The sequence below is a fragment of the Sorex fumeus genome, unplaced genomic scaffold (assembly GCF_029834395.1).
Source record: "Sorex fumeus unplaced genomic scaffold, SorFum_2.1 ptg000073l, whole genome shotgun sequence".
Taxonomy (NCBI): Eukaryota; Metazoa; Chordata; class Mammalia; order Eulipotyphla; family Soricidae; genus Sorex; species Sorex fumeus.
In genome coordinates, this window is record NW_026606130.1 from 12,899,558 (window position 1) to 12,915,515 (window position 15,958).

Sequence of the window (15,958 nt, forward strand, 5' to 3'; positions counted from 1 at the left end):
TAAGATAGATAAACCACTAGCAACACTCACAAAGAAACAGAGAGAGAGAACGCTAATAAATCGAATCAGAAATAAGAATGGGGATATCACAACAGAAACTAAAGAAACTCAAGAGATCATCAGAGACTTCTTTGAAAGTCTCTATGCCACGAAACACGAGAACCTAGAAGAATTGGATAAATTCCTGGATCTCTACCGTCTCCCAAAGCTGAATCAAGAAGATATAGAGTACCTGAATAGACCCATTCACATCAAGGAAATTGAAACTGTAATCAAAAGTCTTCCCCAAAACAAAAGCCCAGGCCCAGACGGATTTACTAGCGAATTTTTCCAAACATTTAAAGAGGACCTATTGCCAATTCTTCTCAAGCTTTTCCAGGAAATTGAAAAAACAGAAACTCTCCCAAACAGCTTCTATGAAGCCCATATCTCTCTAATACCAAAAGGAAACAAAGACACCACAAGAAAAGAAAACTACAGGCCAATATCCCTGATGAACACGGATGCGAAGATTCTCAACAAAATACTAGCCAATAGAATACAACAACTCATCAAAAAGATCATACATCATGACCAAGTGGGATTCATCCCAGGGATGCAAGGATGGTTCAACATTTGGAAATCAATCAACATAATCCATCATATCAACAAAAGAAAAGATAAAAATCATATGATCATATCAATAGACGCAGAGAAAGCATTTGCCAAGATCCAGCACCCATTCATGATGAAAACCCTTGCCAAAATGGGGATAGAGGGGACTTTCCTCAATATAGTTAAAGCCATCTACCACAAACCTACAGAAAACATCATCCTCAATTGGGAAAAACTAAGACCCTTCCCCCTAAGGTCAGGGACGAGACAAGGATGCCCACTCTCTCCACTACTGTTCAATATAGTACTGGAAGTACTTGCAATAGCTATTAGGAAGAAAAAGATATTAAGAGCATCCAGATAGGGAAAGAAGAAATTAAGCTCTCACTATTCGCAGATAACATGATACTATACTTAGAGAACCCTAAAACCTCTACCAAGAAACTCCTAGAAACAATAGGCTTGTATAGTAAAGTGGCAGGCTATAAAATCAATACCCAAAAATCCATGGCATTCCTATACGCAAATAGTGAAAGAGAAGCAAGTGACATGAAGAAAACAATCCCATTCACAATTGTGCCCCAGAAAATCAAGTATCTAGGAATCAGCTTAACTAAGGAGGTAAAGGACCTGTACAAGGAAAACTACAAAACGCTACTTCAGGAAATAAAAGAGGACACGAGGAAATGGAAAAATATCCCCTGTTCATGGATGGGGAGAATCAACATCATCAAAATGGCAATACTTCCCAAAGCACTGTACAAATCCACCTGTTCTTTTGATGTCCCGTGGAATCCAATAAGTAATGGCTCTCTCTAGTCCAGCGGTTGTCTGTAAACCTCATTACGTGTCCAGCCCATCTGATTTTTGATGTCTTGGCAAAGGAGACAGCGTCCCTGATTCTTGAGCGTTGACGAAGATCAGAACTTCGGATTCTATCTCTCATTTGAGTGAATCGTGATATTCCAAGCATAGTTCTTTCAATTCCTCTTTGAGAGACCCGAATAGCGTTCTCATCCTGTTTTCGTAGGGTCCAGGTCTCTGAGGCATATGTTAATGCAGGAAGAATAGTGGAATCAAAGAGATGTGCTCGTAGCTGGAGGTTCTTTGTCCTTTTACTTATTTCTTCAGTGCTCTTGAAGGCATTCCAAGCCACTCTTTTCCTCCTGCGCAACTCAGGTGCCAGGTCATTCATCATGTTGATTTCTCGACCTAGGTATATATAACTGTTGCATTCGGAGATGGTGGTTCCGTTGAGAGCGAATGGAGCGTCAGGAACAAGGGTGTTTCTCATAAACATTGTCTTCAGTAAGATTCAGCTGTAGTCCGACATTTCCACATTCACGGTTAAAGTCGTTCAGTATTTGTGCCGCTTGGCTGATGTTTGGTGGTATTAGAACGATGTCATCAGCAAAGCGGAGGTGGTGTAGTTGCCAACCATCTATCTTCACTCCCATGTTTTCCCATTCCAGTTGTCGCAAGATGTTCTCGAGGGTGGCACTGAAGAGTTTTGGTGAAATGGTATCACCCTGCCGAACCCCTCTCTTGATATGGATGATTACTTCTTTGTAGAATGGTGAGATTTTGGTAGTGAATCCACAAGAGAGCTCACGAAGGATCCTGATGTATTGAGTTTGTATGCCCTGATTGGCTAGGGCTTCCATGACCGCTTCTGTCTCAACAGAATCAAAGGCCTTCTTTAAATCAATGAACGTTAGACAGAGCGGCATCTTGAACTCCCGAGATACCTCAATGAGCTTGGTTATTGTGTGGATATGGTCGATGGTACTGAATCCTTTTCAGAATCCAGCTTGTTCACATGGTTGTCCTTCATCTAGTGTTCTGCTAATCCTATTCATGATGACTCGAGTGAACAGTTTGCAGATGACAGACAATAGGCAGATTGGGCGATAGTTGCCAATGTCGTGGATGTCTCCTTTCTTGTATAGTAGTACAGTCCTGCTGGTTTTCCATTGGGTTGGAACCTTGCATTCAGACAGGAAGCGTGTGAAGAGTCGAGCCAATGTATTGATGAGTACTGATGGTAAGTTCTTCAGGTGTTCAGGTCTGATCTTGTCTGTGCCGGGTGCTCTTTGTTTCTTTACCGACGAGATGGCATGTTGGATTTGGGAAGGGAGAACATTGGGAACGACATATCCATCATGTGGTATGTGTTATGTGGGCAAGTGGATGTGGCTATTAAAGAGATCTGAGTAGAAGTCATGAATAATCTTCTCCATTGCCCTTCTGGAAGATGTGCTAGATCCATCATGATGTCAGAGGGCAGTCATCTTGGTTTTGTAGTTGGTGAAGGACAGGCGGGCATTATGAATGTTTTTCCCAGCTTCTGCTGCATCTACCAGTACTGCTGCTCTCCTGTTTTTGAGGTCATCCTTGATGGCTTCTCTGCACTGTTTTGCCAGTTCGGATGTTCGCTTGTGGTTGCCTGAGGCATGTGCCAAGCCACGTTGGCGAATAAGTTCAAGAGTGTTCGAAGAAAGACGGTTTTTTGTGGTTATCTCTCTCTTGGCATTCCTTGCACAATCATGGAGGTGCTGAATCATTCGATCGTATTCCTCATCAATGTTGTCAATGACGGCATCTTCCCATGTTGCCACAATGGAGCCAAAGAGCTCCCAGTTGGTGGTTGTTCTGGGAGTCCTCTTCTTAAACCTTGCATTCTTTTCTCCTCGTTCTGTGAGGTAGAATTTTGCATGAAGAAGACGGTGGTCTGATCCCGTTTGGAATATTGGGACAACAGCAACATCGGTTAGGCAAAACCGCCGATTGAATATGATGTGGTCTATATCATTGTGGAACCGTCCATCGGGAGACTCCCATGTCCAACATTTAGATTCAGCCTTTTGGAATTGTGAGTTACCATGGAAGGTTTTGGTTGACATGATGAACTCAGACAGTCTGTCACCCTGTTCGTTCCATTCCAGGCCATGGGTTCCAATGTGGAGTTCATCGACTGATCTTCTTGGTCCTATCTTGGCATTAAAATCACCGACAATGATCTTGTAGAAGGTGTGATCTTCTTTATAGAACTTCTCCAGCTCCATGTAGAATTTCTCAGTTTCTCTTTCACCGTAACTGGATGTTGGTGCATAGACAACAAAGATAGAAACTGCCGGTAGTGAGCCACATTTATTCAAGTGTAATCGTCCGATTCGGGTTGTTAGGCATTCGAATGAATCAATGCTCGTGACTAAGTTTGTGTTGACAAGGATACCAACACCACCGACACCTCTTTTATCACATGTTCCAAGGAACAGTTCTTCTCCAGTGTCGAAAACAGCATGATGGGATTGATGTCTTCTCGTTTCGGTCAGACCAATGATGTCGTACTTGATCTTTCGCGCTTGTACCATAAGGTCTTCAATGGATGCAGTAGATGCCAGCGTACGAGCATTAAAAGTACAGACAATCATTTTTGTTTTTCTGCGTTTTGGCAGCCTATGTCTGCCTTGGTGTTTTATCAATCTCTCCTTCCATATCCTTCTCGACTCTGCATATTCAGGGTTAGGGAAATCAGATCCATTTATTACTGGATTTGGCATATCAATTTGGTCTATTTGGCATAGACCACGGATAGCTTGCCAGGCTCTGCCGTGCGGGTTGGATATTTAAGGTACCCTGAAAACTTAGAGAAAAGTAAATAAATAGTCGCGCGGCTATTTATATAATTTATATAAATTTATAACCAAAAAAACCCTGAAGTTTTTTTTTTAATTTTAAGTAGTCAATCACCATGAGGTACAGGTACAGACTTACAAACTTTCCTGCTTGTGATTCAGTCATAATGCTCAAGTAACCAACTGTCCACCAGTGCCCATTCTCCACCACCAATGATCACAATATCCCTCCCACGCACCCCCACCCCATCTATCCTACCACAAACCGCCTCTGTGACAGGGCATTGCCTTTTGTTGTCTATTCCTTTTGAGTTTTGTGGTTTTGAATAGAGGTATTGAGTGCCAATGGTGTTCGATCCATAGTCTATTATCAGCACGCATCTCCCATCCTGAGCGGGTGCTCCAAACACCCTTTACTTGGTGTTCCATTCTTTATCTGAGCTGCCTTTACTGCAGCATGTGAGGTAGGCTTCCAAGATGTGAAGCAGACTTCCTGGTACTTATCTCTATTATTCTTGGATGTTAATCTCCCATTCTGTTACTTTGTATTACACAGATGAGTGCAACCTTTCTATGTCTATCTCTTTTTGACCCAATTCACTAGCATGATATACTTTTCATGTTGATCCACTAATATGCAAAGTTCCTGATTTTACCTTTTCTAACAGCTGCATAGTATTCCATCGTGTAGATGTAACAGAGTTTCCTTAAGCAGTCATCTGTTCTCGGGCACTCGGATTTTTTCCAGATTCTGGCTATTGTAAACAATGCTGCAATGAACATACAAGTGCAGATGTCATTTCCACTATACTTTTTTGGCTCTCGTGGATATATTCCCAGAAGTGGTATTGCTGGGTAAAATGGGAGCTCAATTTGTAATTTTTTGACAAGGGAACATACTGTTTTCTAAAATGGATGAATCAGTCGGCATTCCCAGGAGCAGTAAAGGAGGGTCCCTTTCTCCCCACATCCATGCCAACACCATTTGCTTTTGTTGTTTTCTATGTGTTCCAGTCTCTGTGGTGTGAGGTGGTATCTCCTAGTTGTTTTGATATGTATCTCTCTGATGATTAGTGATGAAGAACATTTTTTCATGTGCCTTTTGGCCATTTGTATTTCTTCCTTGAGAAAGTTTCTGTTCGTTTCTTCATCCAATTTGCTGATGGGATTGGGTGTTTTCTTCTTGTAGAGTTCAACCAATGCTTATATTTCCTTGATATCAACCTCTTATCAGATGGGTCACTGTTCTGTCACTGTCCTCCCATTGTTCATCGATTTGCTTGAGCGGGCCCAGTAACGTCTCCATTGTGAGACTTGTTTTTACTGTGTTTGGCATATGGAATACGTCATGGGTAGCTTGCCAGGCTTTGCCGTGTGGGCAAGATATTCTCGGTAGCTTGCCGGGCTCTCCAAGAGGGGCAGAGGAATGGAACTTGGGTTGGCCATGCGGGACGCTTGCAAGGCAAACACCCTACCTGCTGTGCTATCGCTCCAGCCCATGAGATGGGTATTGGGTGAATTTCCTTTCCCATTCTGTATATTGTGCTTGTATTCTGGTCACTGTATCTTTTGCAGTACAGAAGATTCTCAGTTTATATTCCCATTTGTTTATCTCTGTTTGCACTTGGTTGCTCAGTGGCATGTCATCTTTAAAGAAACCTGTAGCTTCAATATCGTGAATGGTTTTGCCGACCTAATCTTCAATGTACCTTATGAGTTAAGGCATTTGATCCATTTTGATCAAAATTTTGTGGATGTTGTTAGGTTGAGGTATAAGCTCATTTTTTGCATGTGGTTTTCCAGTTATGCCAGCACAATTTTCCCTTGATCTGCCCATTGATCATTTATGGACTTTGTGATACTGGACATAAACACATGATATTTTGTCCTCTGTCTGTGATTGTATCAGCGTTCTCTTGATTGGTTAATGACTATGTCATCACATTAACTGTCCAAACTAGAATTCTAGGAGTCAGTTTCAGCTAACAGAAGAAATAGATAATTTTGATAGCTAAGTAAGAATCACACTGAAAATAACACACATTTAAACAAAACTTGTATTGTCTCACAAGCATATGGTGAAAAACTTTTTTTATTAATTTTTATTAGAGAAATACCATGAGGTACAGTTGTAGACTTACAAATTTTTGTGTTTGGCTTTCAATTAGACAATGATCAAATATCCATCCCTCCACCAGTGCCCATTTTCTACCACCATGGATCCCAGTATCCCTCCCACATCCCATCCCCCGCATTCACCCTGCCTCTGTGGAGGGCATTCCATTTTGTTCTCTTTCTCCTTTTGGGTGTTGTGATCTGCAAAAGAGGCTTTGAGTGGCAAACATGTTCAGTCCATAGTCTACTTTAAACATGCATCTCCCCTCCTGGGAGGATCCTCCAAACACCCTTTATTTGGTGCTCCTTTCTCTATCTGAGCTGCCCTTTCCCCTAGAATGCCCGGCTGGCCTCTAAGCCATGGAATAATCCTCATGGTACTGATCTTGGCTATTCTTGGGCATTAATCTCCCATTTTGTTACTTTATGTAACCCCAGATGAATGCAATCTTTCTATGTCTATCTCTTTCTGACTCATTTCGCTTAGCATGATACTTTCCATGTAGTACCATTTGTATTTAAATTTCATGACTTTATCTTTTCTAACAACTGCATAGTAATGCGTTGTGTAGATGTACCAAAGTTTCTTTAACCAGTCATCTGTTCTGGGCACTCAGTTTTTTTTCCAGATTCTGGCTATTATAAAGAGTGCTGCAATGAACAAACACGTGCAGATGTCACTTCGACTACATTTTTGCCTCTCTGGGATATATTCCCAAGAGTGGTATTGCTGGGTCAAATGGGAGCTCAATTTCTAATTTTTTGAGAATCATCCATACTGTTTTCCAAAAGCGCTGAACCAGTCTGCATTGGGAATGAAGTGAGAAGGAGTGTCCTTTTCTCGCCGTATCTGCGCCAGCATCGGTTGCTTTATTTCTTTTGGATGTGGGCCACTGTCTGTTGTGTGAGATGGTATCTCATTGTGGTTTTGATCTGCGTCTCCCTGATGATTAATTATGTAGAGCATTTTCTCATGTGTCATTTTGACATTCGGATTTCTTCTTTGCAAAAGTTTCTGTTCATTTCGTTGCCCCATTTTTGTTGGGGTTGGATGTTTTCTACTTGTGTAGTTCAACCAGTACTTTATATATCCTTGATATCAACCCCTTGTCAGATGTGTATTCGTCGAATATCCTCTCCCATTCCGTAGACTGTCTTTGTATTTTGGTCACTGTTTCTTTTAAGATGCAGAAGCTTCTTAGTTTAAGATAGCCCCATTTATCTATCTCTGTTTTCACTTGCTCGGCCAGTGAGCCAGCACCATTTATTAAGGAGGCATTCCTTGCTCCACTTCACATTTCTTGATCCATTATCAAAGATTAGATGATCACTCTTTTGGGATTGTGTGTAGGGATATTTCACCCTGTTCCATTGGCCTGCATCTCTACCTTTGTTCCAGTACCATGCTGTTTTAATTGTTACCAAACTGTAGTAGAGTTTGAGGTTGGGGAGGGTGGTGTCTCCCATCTTCTTTTTCCCAAAAATTGCTTTAGGTACTCGTGAAATTTCTTGTTCCATATGAATTTAAGAAGTATTTGTCCATTTATTTAAAGAGTGTCATGGGCATCCTTATAGGGATCACATTGAATCTGAATAATGCTTTTGGGAGTATTGTCATTTGGACAATGTAATTCTCTAATCCATGAGCAGTGGATATATTTCCATCTCATCATGTTCTGTTTTATTTCATGGAGTAGCGTTTTGTAGTTTTCTTTGTAAATGTCCTTATCTCCTTAGTTAAGCTGATTCTGAGGTACTTGATTTTCTGGGGTACAATTGTGAATGGGATTGCTTTTTTCATGTCCATTTTCTCTGTCTCATTATTTGCATACAGAAAGGCCATGGATTTTTAGTATTAATTTTATATCCTGCAACTTTACTGCACAAGTCTATTGTTATTAGGAGTTTTTCGGTTGAGGCTTTAGGATGCTCTAGGTATAGTATCATATGATCTGCGAATAGTGAGAGCTTGATTTCTTCCTTTGCTATCTTTATGCCCTTAATATCTTTTTTCTTGCCTAACTGCTACTGCAAGTACTTCCAGTACTATATTGAACAGAAGTGGTGAGAGTGGGCATCCTTGTTTTGTTCCTGATCTTAAAGGAAAGACCCCTAATTTTTCCCCATTAAGAATAATGCTTGCCATAGGTTTGTTGTAGATAACTTTGAATATCTTGAGTAAAGTGCCTTCAAAACCCATTTTGGTGAGAGTTTTTATCATGAACAGATACTGGATCTTTTCAAATGCTTTTTTCGCATCTATTGATAGGATCATATGGTTTTCATGTTTACTTTTGTTGATATGATGGATTATGTTGATTGATTTCCAAATGTTAAACCATCCTTGCATCCCCAGGATGAATCACACTTGGTGCTGGTGTATAATCTTTTTGATGTATTATTGAATTCTATTTACTAATATTTTGTTGAGGATCTTCACATCCTTGTTCATCAGGGATATTGGCCTATAGATTCCTTTGTTAGTGTTGTCTTTGTTTGCATTTGGTAATAGGGAGATATGTGCCTCATAGAAACTGTTGGGAGAGTTCCTGTTTCTTCAAATTCCTGAAAATCTTTAGAAGAACTGGAAACATGCCCTCTATAAATATTTGGAAGAATTCATTAATGAATCCATCTGAACCTGGGCTTTTGTTTTTGGGAAGAATTTTGATTACAGTTTCAATTTCCTTGTTATTAATGGGTCTATTCAGGTATCCCAAGTCTTCCTGGTTCAATCTGGGGAGGTTATAGGAATCCAGGAATGTATCCATTTCTTCTAGGTTCTCTTGTTTCGTTGTATACAGACTTTCAAAGTAGTCTCTGTTGATCTTTTGAATTTCATTGTTACCTGTTGTGATGTTCCCCTTTTCATATCTGATTCAGTTTATTAGGGTTTTCTCTTTCTTTGTCAGTTTTACTAGTGGTTTATCAATCTTGTTTATTTTATCAAAGAACCAGGTCTTGCTTTCATTGACCTTTCGGATTTCTTTTTGGGTTTCCATGTCGTTAAATTCTGCTCTAAGTTTTATTATTTCTTTCCATCGGCTGGGTTTGGGTTCTTTTTTTGGTCCTTTTCTAAGATCTTGAGTTGTGAATTCAAGGTATTTATTTAGGCACTTTCTTCCTTCCTGCGGAATGCTCGCAAAGCTATAAATTTTCCCCTTAACATGTTTTTAGCTGTGTCCCATAAGTTTTTACATGTCTTCATTCTCATTTTTTCCAGGTATCTTTTTGTTTCTTCCTTGATTTCTTTCCTGACCCACTTATTGTTCAACAATGGGCTGTTTAATTTACAGGTGTTTGATTTGGTTCTCAGCGTCTGTGTGTGAATAACTTCTATCTTCAGCGCATCATGGTCTGAAAAGTTAGTTCATACAATTTCTATCTTCCCAATTCGATTGAGGTATGTTTTGTGACCCAGCACATGGTTTATTTTGGAAAATGTTCCGTGTTCACTGGAAAAGAATATGCACTCTTTCTTTTTCTGGTGTAAAGCCCTGTATAGATCTATTTCCCCTCTCTCTTCTATTTCTTCCTTCAAAGTCAGTGTTTCCTTGCTGAGTTTTATTCTTGTTCATCTACTCAGAGGTGATAAGGCGGTGTTGAAATCTCCAACTACTATTTTGTTGTTAGCAATATCCTCCTTAAAATCTGTTAGCAGTTTTTGTAGCTATTTATCTGGTACCTCATTCGGTGTTTTTTATATTTAGGAGTGTGATATCTTCCTGTTTTACATATCCCTTGATAAATAGAAAATGGTCATCGTTAAGCCTTCTAATATTTTTCAACCTGAAATCTATGTTTTCAGATACCGGTATGGCCAGCCCAACTTTTTTGATGGAATTGTTGCTTCTAGGATTGCTTTCCATCTTTGACTTTGAGTCTAAGTTTTCTCTGACTGTTCAGATGTGTTTCTTGTAGGCAGAATATTGGTTTCAGTTTCCGAATCCAATTTGCCACTCTGCATCTCTTAATTGGTACATTTAGACTATTGACATTGAGAGAGATTATTGTCATGGGGTTTTATGCCATCTTTCTATAGGGGTTTGTTGTGCTTGTAGGTGTTTTTCTTGTCTTACAGAAGTACCTTTAGTCCTTTTAGGTTTGGTTTTCAGTCTTTGAAGTTCATGAACTGTTGTTTATCTACAAAATGGTGTATCTGCATCATTCCTTCAAGTTTGGATGAAAGATTAGTCATATAAAGTATCTTGGCCCAGGCATTCATTTCACTGATTTATTTCATTATATCCCAGCATTGCCCTTGGGCTTGGAGGGTTTCCTCTGATAAATCTGTGAATCTAAGGGGTGCTCCTTTGTATGTGATTTTGTTCTTTGACCTTGCTGCTTGCAGTATTGTGTCTCTATCCATGGAGTCCATCATTCTGACTATAATATGACTTGGAGGGTTTTTTATTATGGTCTCTTTTAGGTGGCACCTTTCGGGCTCCTTGCATCTGGATGCCTGCATTCTCCAATTCTGGGAACTTTTCAGCAATGATTTCTTTAACACTGGGTTTTTCATTGGGGTTGCCTCCCTGTTCTCTTGGTACTCCGATGATTCTAATGTTGTTCCTCTTGGAATCATCTCCTAGGTCTCTTATTCCCCTTAGAGCTATTTTGAGGTCTTTTCCCATTTTTGATGTTGCCTCTATGATTTCTACAGCTCATCTTCAAGCTCACTGATTCTGTCTTCGGCTGTAGCCATTCTGCTGTTGAGGGAACCCACTGAGTTTATTATTCCATTTACTGAGATTTTTGTTAGTGACACTTCTGTTTGTAGCTTTCTCGTTTCTGCTCTCATTTCTTCCTATATTTTGTTGGCTATCTGTTGCACTGTTTCTTTCATTTCCTCCTTTAATTTTCTGGATGTCTGCTCCATTGTTTCTTTGAGTCCCTTGAACATCTTCAGCATTTCATCTCTGAATTCTTCATCGGAGTGATAGTATTTGTGGGTAATCCCTGTCGAGGATTATGGACTCTTTTATTTCATCCTCTTCTCATAGTGGAAATTTGCGCTCTTTCTTCATGTTATCTCGGTTGTATAGAGGTAAAACTTTCCATTGCACTAGCACTGTTTCCTCTTATTGCGAGAAAAGATTCTGAATGAGCTAGGTCAATGGTGGTCTCCTTTCTCCCTTACTAGAATACGTCAGTCCTCTCAGACAGTTTTCTGTGACTTATCATAGTCATCTAATGAAGCTTGGAGGATGTGTTATTTTATATTGGGCTTGTACTGCTTCTTGTGTACACTGGTCTTTGGTGAAATTAGAGTAGGCCAGTTAACTATTTCCATACTCTGCTTGAGGCAGTCAGGACATTTTCCACAGAATTAGGTGATGAAGGTTGTGATGTGAGTCCAGAATGCTGGAAAGGGGGAATAGAACTGCAGCTCACAGAAGGCCACGCCCCCTTTTGTGGACACCACACTCCCTACAGTGGAGGTCACTGCCCCATCTGTCTGGATGTTAGTCCCAGGGTGCATGGTCCTGCAGAGAAGACCTCTCGTACCCTGAAGTTTAGTAACACAGCTGGAACAATCCACAACAGCAGCGGTGGAGAAAAAGATTTAATTTAGTGAATTTTCTGTAGTTGTTGGTTGTTCTCTCATCTCACAGCAATGGAAGTTGCACATTTTTCTAAAGAACCAAGAAGCAGCTGGAGGTTTGGTTCTCTGGGCAGCAAGCCAACAGAAACCAAGGATCTGAGGATCTTTGCATCATTCCAAAATTCTAGTGGGACATCTTTTTGAAGGATGTGAAATGTGCAGTTATAAGTGTAACAAAAATGGCAAGCAGGAAATGTATGTACTCAGTGAGTGTAGTATGTTTGTTTCCAAAAGATGTTTCATGTTGAAGATATGTGGTACCACAGTCTTGTTGAAAGCACAGGTTTCCCGGTTGAAACTTGCTAGGGATTACAGTGGGTTTGACTCAGTTCAAGATTTCTTTCATTCTCGTAAAGAATTTCATGAAGTCTTCTCAACAAATGTACCCACACCAGAATTTCCAGGAATAGAGTTTCTTAATGCAATTTTTTCAAATTTATCTGTATATTGTATAGGATGTATAAATTCCGACTGTTGGTATTTATATACTTTGGATTTCCCAGACAGCAGGGCAATCAGTCAGCCAGAACAAATCCTGGAATTTTTTATGATGAATTTTTCTTTTATTTTCCTCTATTACTAAAAAGTAGAGTATTATCCAAATAAGATAACCTATTTCAACGTGATTTTTAAAAAATTTTTATTAGTGAGAAATCCTGTAAATTTTGATGAGTGAACTTGACCCAATCACTTTGGGCCGGTTCTACATTAAAGATAGTGTTATTGCAAAATATGTCACTCATGAGAGTGGAATTTGTGATCTGATACCAGGTTCTGTCATTAACGCCATACTGTTCAATCCTTGTGGGTATTAAATGAATGGAATGATATCAGATGGAACTTATTGGACTATTCACATCACTTCAGAGCCAGAATTTTCTTATGTTAGCTTTGAAACAAACTAAAGTCAGATCTCCTATGATGACCTGATTAGGAAAGTGGTGAAAGTCTTCAAGGTAGGAAAATTTGTGATAACCCTGTTTGTAAATCAGAGTTCTAAATCTCATACATTGCTTTCTTTGTTTCAGAATATTGATTCCCAGACTGCTATGTTTAATAATTACTAAATTTTTAACCAGGTTTACTAAAAATCAAAGGCTGTTTTCACTCAGGGTGCCCCAGAGAGGGGTGAGCGAGAGCCCTCCCCACCTCAAGGGACCCAGTCCCAGCTGCCGACCTACACTACCCAACCACTGCCATGCTCCAGGCCGCTTTTCAGGTGCTCCGGCTGCTTCGCAGTGCGTGACACATTATAAGACACTTCTGCCCATTTTCCATAATTAACACACCATGTTTGATGGATTTCAGACAGTAGGCAACAAATCATAGAGAAATATATATATATATATATATATATATATATATATATATATATATATATATACCTCTAAGAGAGCCCGAGAGTATCCCGCCAACACGGCCAGAGCTAGGCAAGCTCCCCGTGGCGTATTCGATATGCTAAAACCAGTAACTATAACAGGTCTCATTCTTCTGACCATGAAAGAGCTTCCAATCATTGGGAAATACAGTAAGGAGAGGCTGCAAAAATCTCATGGCTGGCTCAAATAGAGATGTTAATGGTGACCGCTTGAGTAAATCAACGAACAACGGGATGACAGTGATACAGTGCTAAAAAGCAGCAAGGACATAAGAATTGATTAAGAAAAATGAAGAAAAAGTGCAAAAAAAAGAGAACATATGTCAAAAGTGATAGCTGTTTTTAGAGGTTGATACCGGGAGCTATGCTTTCCATAATTACAGTAGTTGCAGAAAGTCCTAGATGTAAAGATAGTGTAATTATTTTAAATAGTATGCATTATTATATCAATTAGTTACATATATTGCATGAAAGTGTTTATGTATCTTTCTGTGTTTAAGTATCGTATTCCACTCTTGCTGTGAAATTAAAGCATACATAGAAAAAACTTTTACTATATAAAACATTACAACACTTGTGAAAATAATTCAATTTGGTTTGTGCACAGTGTAATATTTCTTCAGGTACCATGCAAAATCGTCCACAGACAAGACTTATGTCCTCATTAGGTGTTAGTCTCAGTCTAACTGTCTGGGACTATTCTATTAAATTGCTGCCAAGATGTTTACATCCAGTTGCCTCCACTTTCTAAAACGCTTTCTCTATTAATATTATTTAAACAAATTTCTACTTCATACAGATGTTTTTGTAATTGAAATTAAAATTTTTCTTCCATGAGTCAACTCCTTTTAAGAAAATTGATTGCTGTCTATTGCGTATTACTATTTTAATACTGCTTCCTATATGTATTCCTTTAAGTGACTTTGTTTTTCCCACTAAGTTGACTCCTTCTTTCATCCCACCCCATTCATCCTAATAAAGCAATACACTGTTAAAAAATAATAAATAATACTAAAATTATCATTTTATCTGGGCTGGAGTGATAGCACAGCGGGTAGAACGTTTGTTTGCAAGCGGCCAGCATGGCTGACCCAAGTTGGATTTTTCCACCTCTCTTGGAGAGCCCGGCAAGCTACCGAGAGTATCTCGCTCCCACGGCAAAGCTTGGAAAGCTCCCCGTGACATATCCTATATGCCAAAAACAGTAACAATTGTCACAATGGAGACGTTACTGGGCCCACTCGAGCAAATCGATGAACAATGGGAGGACAGTGACAGTGACCATTTTATTTGAATTAGTATACAAATTTGGTGTCAATCATGTTAAAATAACAAATGAAATTTTAAAAAATAGAGCAAATAATTATAAAATTTGCATGAAACCACAAGAAGATTGAATAGCTAAATCACTTCTAAGAGTAAAGGAGAAATATGGAACTCTCATGCTTTCTAAATAACTAAAGGCAACAGAACATAAGATCTGATCTTCAGTAGGAAGCTTGACAGGAAGGGGGCTGGAGGTGTGTGTATATAGGATGGAATGAGGGTCACAGGGTCAGTGATGTAGGGAAGCAGACACTCTGGTGGATGTTGTACTGCTGGACTCTTTTATGCATAGAATTACACATTAATAATATTTCAGATAAATTTGCCTAAAATTTAATAAAAAATAAAAGAGAAATAGTGAACCAGAGATATAGTATCTGGTAGGGAGCTTGTCTTGCACCCTGTAAATCATAAATGGCCAGTCCCCAAAACCTTAGCAAGAGTGAACCTTAAACATAAAAATAGGAAGAAAGCTTGAACACTGCCAGATGTGGCCAAAAGCCAAAATAATATTAAGTAAATTATGTGAAAGCATTAGGGAAAAATCAATGGCAGTTAAAACAATATGGCAAAAACAATAGTAATTAAATTAGTTTGACATTGAAGCAAAAACAGGTAAAAGGTAAAAATGTAATGGAAAAGAGAGTTTATAAATAATTATACACATACTTGGGAACCTAACTTGTTATATAGGCACCAAGAATACAAAATGAAAAAGATTTCATTTACTGGTGCCGAGGAAAATGCATCATGCAAAAAAGAAAATAAATAAAAAGAATGTTTGCTCATAGTTAACAACATATAAAATGTTTAACTCGAAATGAGCTAGAGGAATGGGGATACAATTCAAGTGGATAGCAATACCAGCAATTCATGGATCCCCAAGTACCACTCTCTGTATCCCTGATGGAACCCAACTGCTCTTGGGGTGATCCCACAGCCCTAGAGTGCTGACAGAGTCCAAAAATTTTTCTCTAATTACTACTGTGCCCCAGTCCACACCACATTTCAGCCACATCACTTTGTAGGCAAAAACTGCAGGGATGTACTATAAAAATAAATTAGATACTCATAAATTGCACTTGAAACCATAAATTGCATAGGTAAAACACTCCAAGATTTCAACATTAGAGATGTATTTGGAGATTCCAGTATCACAGAAAACAAAATAAAATATTCATATGTCTTTATAATATTAAAATATAATTTCACAGTTAAAGAAACTTCCATGAAAATAGAAATGTAACCTAAAAATTAGAGAAAAGTTATTTCAACATCATATATCTGACATAGGGTTGATAC

General features: G+C 39.1%; 1 pseudogene; it reads left to right on the forward strand.

Moving 5' to 3' along the window:
• The first annotated feature begins 11,996 nt into the window (after positions 1 to 11,996).
• On the forward strand, positions 11,997 to 13,019 carry LOC130038220 (S-adenosylmethionine decarboxylase proenzyme 1-like; annotated as a pseudogene).
• Positions 13,020 to 15,958: the final 2,939 nt, after the last annotated feature.